Raw genomic sequence first — 6,761 nt, forward strand, 5'->3', positions numbered from 1 at the left:
CACACGACAATGGTGAATTTTACTGTATGCAAATTATACCTCAGTAAATAAAAATATCTATTTGTTAAATAAATGAATGAGAATACTCCAACATGTTGAGTGGTTGTCTGTAGGTGAGAGTATTACCTGCTGATTTTTACTATCTTTTCTCAGTTTTTCTGTATTGTTTTTAAAATCAGTAAAAACCAATTAAATTGTTTTGGGGGGAAAAAGTATGCTTATAGCATTGACCAAGGTAGGTATATGCTATGGGAGCAAAGAGAAGGGATCATCCATGTCATAGGCAAATATTCTGTGAGTGGCCTTCCCTGCAGTGCCCTGGACTAGCAGCTGGGTTTCAGAGGTAACACAACCCCTTCCTTGTTTTCAGAGAATCTCACAGTCTCATGGGGGATGTAGAAGGTGAGGTGAGAAGAAGGCTAAGAGGATTGCTTTGATGATTGACAAGGGTTATAGCAGCAAGGTTCAGTAGGAATTTCTGTATCTGCTCTGACCAAAAGGGTAGCCACAAGCCACATGTGATGTGAGCACATGAAATGTGGCTGATGCAACTGAGGAACTGAATTTTTAATTTTAATGAAAATAATTTAAATATAAATATAAATAGCTACATGTGGCTTATGGCTACTGTTTAGAATGGCTGTAGCATAAAAGCCAGACATGTGACTGTCGCCCAGATCTGATTACCCTCTGCTTGTACAGGTTGCAGATGGCAAGGAGGACATCAAAGGGCAACCACCTCTTAGGAGAGTCTGTACTGAGGACAGCCCAACTGATGGGGCTAAAACATAATGCATGCCCAAGCGAGGAAGACTGCTTCTGAGCACATGCTGCTTTATTTAACCATGATGTCATATCAAATAACTTTCCTTTTCACCTCATTCATATGCAAAGCCCTCAAGAGTAGACATATGTTGTGAACCTCCATAGGGGGAGTTAGTAGGCAACATTTTCAGAGTTGTTTTCATTATGGAACCTTTGTTCGCACGGCTCTGACTAGCAACTCTTAGAGGTCGTGCTCTTGAAACGCAAGTAGGAAAACTCTGATCTAAGGGGACGGGAGTGATGATGGTGTTCAGGAGGTGATGGTGAAAGAGAAATAACCGAGGAAACAGGAGAATTGATTAGAATCCACAGGGCATCCTCTATTCTCCTCCCAACACTAGACATTGAACATGAGCCTCATGGAGTAATAGGTAGTAGGCTAACTTTTGTTGTTCCTTTTACCCCAACATGGAAAATATGTATAAGTTAATAACATGACTATAAATGAGGATATATAAAGAACAGCATGACCTCTAATGAGACAAACAACTGTTTTACTGTAGAAACATCCATAGCAGAGGGGGAGAAGGAAAAATGAGGCCCCTTCTAGCACGTTCCTCCCCACTCTGCCACCATCTGCTTCCACAGGAACAGGAGGCCCAGAGTCCCAATCCTGACTCCCTTGGTGCATGTGTACCCCACGGGGTAGCCCTCTCAGGGGGTGGGGCTTCCTTGCTCTGTCTTATATTAGTCACTGAAAGCCCAGCCCTGTTTTGCACACAGTGAGGTGAGTTGGATTATTTACTTTGGGGATATACTAGAGCCTCCATTAGGATGAAAGTCTCATCCAAGGAAAGCAATATGTTATTACCCTTTAAATGGGCTTGTAAACCTCCTTTTAAGAGAAGGCATTAGTCTAGTTAACTGCAGGGAGAGAGTAGTTCATGCTAGGACCAAAGTATTCGGCATTATGCTTCGTAACGCTAAAAGCCTAGTAAAATGGCCTTTCAGGATGCTGAGGTTGCCAGAGAGCTTTCTGTCTTTTTGAAATGAAAGGACAATATGACACTAAAGACATTTATAATATTTTAAGATTATACAACACTTTCATCGTATAGTACTTTCTTCTTTTAATTTGTGTGTGGGGATCCATTATTTTATCTTCTTCAAGCACTTGCAGCTTTGTAGTCTATATCTCATGTTTGTATTTTACTTCTTTTTCTTTTAATATTAGTTACATACTGCATCTAATCCCTAGGCATGATCAGCAAGAAAGCTTTGTAACCAGGAGGCTGGTGACTTTCACGTGAGAGGGTGTTTTAGAGGGAAGCCCCCTGCAAGAGGCCCTGTCCCCTGTTTTGAAAGATGTCTCTGGGCTTCCAGTGCCTGCCTGGGCTCACCAGCTTCCTTTGTCTGTTTTTAAGAAGTAGCATGCCTTCCTCTCCCCTCTCTCTCCAAAACACTGGGCTTTTCCTATCCTCCAGGCACATTTTTAATTCCTGGTATTTTTTTTTATTTATTATTATTTTTTTTTGCGGTACGCGGGCCTCCCACTGCCACGGCCCCTCCCAGACCGGGGTACGAACCCGCGCCGCCTGCATCGGCAGGCGGACTCCCAACCACTGTGCCACCAGGGAAGCCCTAATTCCTGGTATTCTTTAGCGGTAAACTTGCTCTGTTTTCTCTCTCTACTTGTCAGACCCGAAACAAAGAATCCATGAATAATTGAGATGTACGTAGGGATCTTTCTTCTGAATTGTCACACAGACACACACCTTTGCAGATGGGGGATTTCCCCAGCAAAAAAACAAGTCTTGGCTCTGTGTGCAGGATGGCATAGAGGCATAGATCCGGAGTGAGTCGACCTTGATAATGAGGTAAACAGTGAAGCGTATACTTTCTCTTGCCTTGGGCCTTGAAGTTTTAGTGGTAGGTGTTAGAGCAAAGAGGCAGATAGTCCTCATTAGAAGACAATAATAGTGACTTGTTTATAGAAGCACACTTGAGTAGATAAGTGAAAACACCTATTTCTGCAACCCCCAAACTTCCCCAACTCCAAAAAGGTAAAACTGTAGTTAGCCCATTTTATAGGTGGGGAAAGGCCATGAAAAGAGATCAAGAGAGGCAAATTAGTTGTTAAATATTATTAAATGGCAGAGAAATGATTGGAAGCTGCTACTGATCCACTGTTGGCCTAATCTTTATTATTGTTCAGGTGCGTGACATGACCATCAAGCATCTGAGAAGTCCTACTGGGAATCTGTATCACACACTGGGGTAAGCAAACAGCCCAAGAGCAGCATTACTCTCTGAGCGGCAGATGCTAGTAATAGGTTATACATCACAGGGATGAGTGGTCCTTCCATGTGTTAGAAAGTTCCAGGTACCAAAGATTCTGAAAGAAGTTCTAACTGTGGCCAGACTGGCCATGGGAAAGAGATGCCTTGTGGGGTTGCCAGCCACCAGGCTTTTGTGGGCCAGTGTTTGACTGTATCTGCTCTGCTGATGGCATCCCTCCCCTCCTGCCTAAGGCCCTCCCTGCCTTTCCTGTTAGAGGGAAAGCTAGAGCTGGAAATTCATAGACATTGCTGTAACTTTTTTCTTTAGTCTGGGTTAGTTTTAGTGCTTTGTTTTCTCTTTTGATTTCATTTAGTATTTTCCTGCTGTTTCCCCATTAAATGTGCTCTAGATGGGAAGTGGGGAATGGGGGTGACTTTATGGACAAAATGTTCACTTGGTCCTTTGGCTTAAAGGGCTGAGACGTACTTGCCTATGGGGGCCTTTTCTTCGTGCCACACAGGGTAGGGAGTGGATTTCTGAGCCTGGGAATCCCTTCACGTGAATTCTGAGACCCTTCAGTCATGTGATGGCCCCCTCTGCTCTGTAAGTCTCATCCTACTGTTCAGATAAAAACCACCCACTCAAGTAAATATATATATATTTTTTTTCTTTTTTTTTCTTTTTGCGGTATGCGGGCCTCTCACTGTCGTGGCCTCTCCCGTTGCGGAGCACAGGCTCCGGACGCGCAGGCCCAGCGGCCATGGCTCACGGGCCCAGCCGCTCCGCGGCATATGGGATCCTCCCAGACCGGGGCACGAACCCGTATCCCCTGCATCCGCAGGCGGACTCTCAACCACTGCGCCACCAGGGAGGCCCTCAAGTAAATATTTATTGTGTGTCTCTTTATTGACAAAGTCCTGTCTTAGGTCTCCTACAAATTAGTCATCTAACTTAACATCTCCAAAGACTTTTACACTTTTACTTATTGAACAAGTAACACATCCCTATAATTCAAAACTCAAAAGATACAAAAGGGTATATAGTGAATCTCTATGCCCTTCGTCCCCTAACCCTGCCCACCCCCACCCCCACGTCTCTGAGAGCAACCAAGGTTATCAGTTTTCCTAAAGCATTTTATACATTTAGAAAAAAATATATATATATATAAATATATATATATTTCTTTCTATAACACATATGGCAATAGGTACATATACTGTGTACCTAACATTTTTCACTTACAGTATATATTGAAGATATTTCCCTAATTAGACATAAAATCTCTGCTATTATTTAGTGATTTTTATAGCCTTCCACTTTTTGGATGAATCAGAATTTGTTTAACTGGTACCTTTCTGAAGAAGATTTAAGTTGCTTCTAACCATTATTATTCCAAATAATGTTACAGTGAATAATCTTGTACAAATGCAACTTTGCCTGTGTATGCCAGTTTATCTGTAAGATAAATTCCTGGAAGTAGCTTCTGTATCAAAAGGTACATGCATTTGTAATATTGATATTGCCAAATTGCCTTCCATAAAAGTTGGAGGGTAATTCCCACCAGAAACATATGAATTCCTTTTCTCCCACGGTCTTGCCAATAGGCCCACTTTTTTTTTTTTTTTTTTTGCGGTACGTGGGCCTCTCACTGTTGTGGCCTCTCCCGTTGCGGAGCACAGGCTCCAGACGCGCAGGCTCAGTGGCCATGGCTCAGGGGCTTAGTCGCTCCGCAGCATGTGGGATCCTCCCGGACCGGGGCATGAACCTGTGTCCCCTGCATCGGCAGGCGGACTCTCAACCACTGCGCCACCAGGGAAGCCCCAATAGGCCCACTTTTGATCTCTGTCAGGTTGAGAGGTGAAATATAGTATTTGATTTTTTTTAAATCTGCATTTCTCTTAGTATGAGTGAGGTCGAACATCTTTTAATGTTTAAGATTGACTGGTATTTTCTATGTTGTGACTTGTTTATTCATAAATTATGTTGATTCTTCTATTGGTTTGTTGATATTTTGGTCATTTTTCTTATTGCTTTTTATAAGTTTTACATGCTGTTATGAGTATAGCAAGCAACACTTTGATAATTTTCTTGTGTAAATTAGAAAATACATATAGATTATTGATGTATATGTCAAAAGTCTCCTCTAGAGAAAATTATTTTTAGTCATTAAATAAAACCTTTTTATTACTGATATTTTCAAACATATATAGAAAAAGAGAGAATAGCACAACAAATGACCATGCACCCATTACCCAGCTTCAGCAATCATCAACATACAGCCAATCTTATTTCAACTGTAACCTCCCCCCATACCCACCCTCCCACACACACACACACAAATTCCCCTGCCCCTTGGACTATTTAGATGTAAAAATCCCTGGTGTTATATAATTTCAACATGATGATTTCTATTATTTTAAAATATTACTATTAGGTCTCCTAAACAAAATCAATAGTCATTCTTTAATTTCATCAGATATTTAGTCAGTGTCCAAATCTGCTTGATTCTCTCATAAATTTTTTCCTACAGATGGTTTGCTCAAACCACTACACACATTGCATTTGGTTGATGTGTGTCTGTTTAGTCCTTTTTAAATCTACAGGTTCCCCTCCCTTGACTTTTTTCTTGCACTTATTTGTTGAAGAAGCCAGGTCTGTAGTCCTGCAGAACGTGCCACATTCTGGATTTTGTTGGATTTGCATTTTGCTGTTTACCATGTTTTCCTGCAAACTGGTGTTTAGACCTAGAAGCTTGATCTGATACAGGTTTATTATCATTATTATTATTTTGGCAAGTATACTTCACAAGGGTTATCATGCACTTCCTCCTGAATCATGTCAAGAGGCACGTGAAGTCTGGTTGTCTCTCTTTGTGCGATGTTGAGGTTGGAGTCACTTTCGCTGACATTCTGCTTTTAAAGAACTGTATTAGATCCTGAAAACAAAACTTGTGTCTCTATAGAAATGAAGTGCCAAAGGAGAAACCCACACTTTCATTTTGGGAGGAGAGAATACGAGACGTGGGGAGCTTTCATGTTTAACGTGGTGAAAGGCTCAGAACAAAACAGTGTTCTTCTGGTCCAAGCTCCATTTAGTTCTACATTCAGGTATTTGTGAGACCTATAGGCTGACTCACTGTGTCGAACAAAATGTATTTGGGTTTCAGGCATTTTTATACCTTCTTTTCCTTTTCATTTGACTTGGAATAAAAATGTCTTCATCTCACTTATTACCTCTCACTTTTAAAAATGCTTCTGCCAGCTACCTCTAAAATGTTAGTAAAAGGTTAGGGGGCTTGGAAGATGTCTTCCCAGGAGGACTTGATGTCTGAGGTCTCAGCTGTGATCACAGTGGCTTTCAGTTTCTAAGTGCCTATTGCTTACCCTGTCTTCCTTGCCTCTGAGCTTTCACCTTCCTTTCTCTCTACAGCCCCCTGCTTTGGTTGACCCCCAGCCTTCCGTGATCCCATCAGTCCATGAGATGTTTCTGCAATCATCCCACTCTCCCCATTCATAATGCTCTGTGGCTTGACGAATGAAATTTCATTGTATCCTAGATTTGAACCAACCTGTAGGTCCTCAAGAAGTACTTGTTTAAAGGCAATCAAATTTCTCTGTTTTATGCTACTTTTAAAATTGCATTTCTTCAAAGACAATTAACCCATACGGTTTCTCAATGGAAAATTACTTTTCTCAAAGCCATTCTATAATATCTGT

Source organism: Mesoplodon bidens (assembly GCF_964165515.1).
Source record: "Mesoplodon bidens genome assembly, chromosome: 8".
Taxonomy (NCBI): domain Eukaryota; kingdom Metazoa; phylum Chordata; class Mammalia; order Artiodactyla; family Ziphiidae; genus Mesoplodon; species Mesoplodon bidens.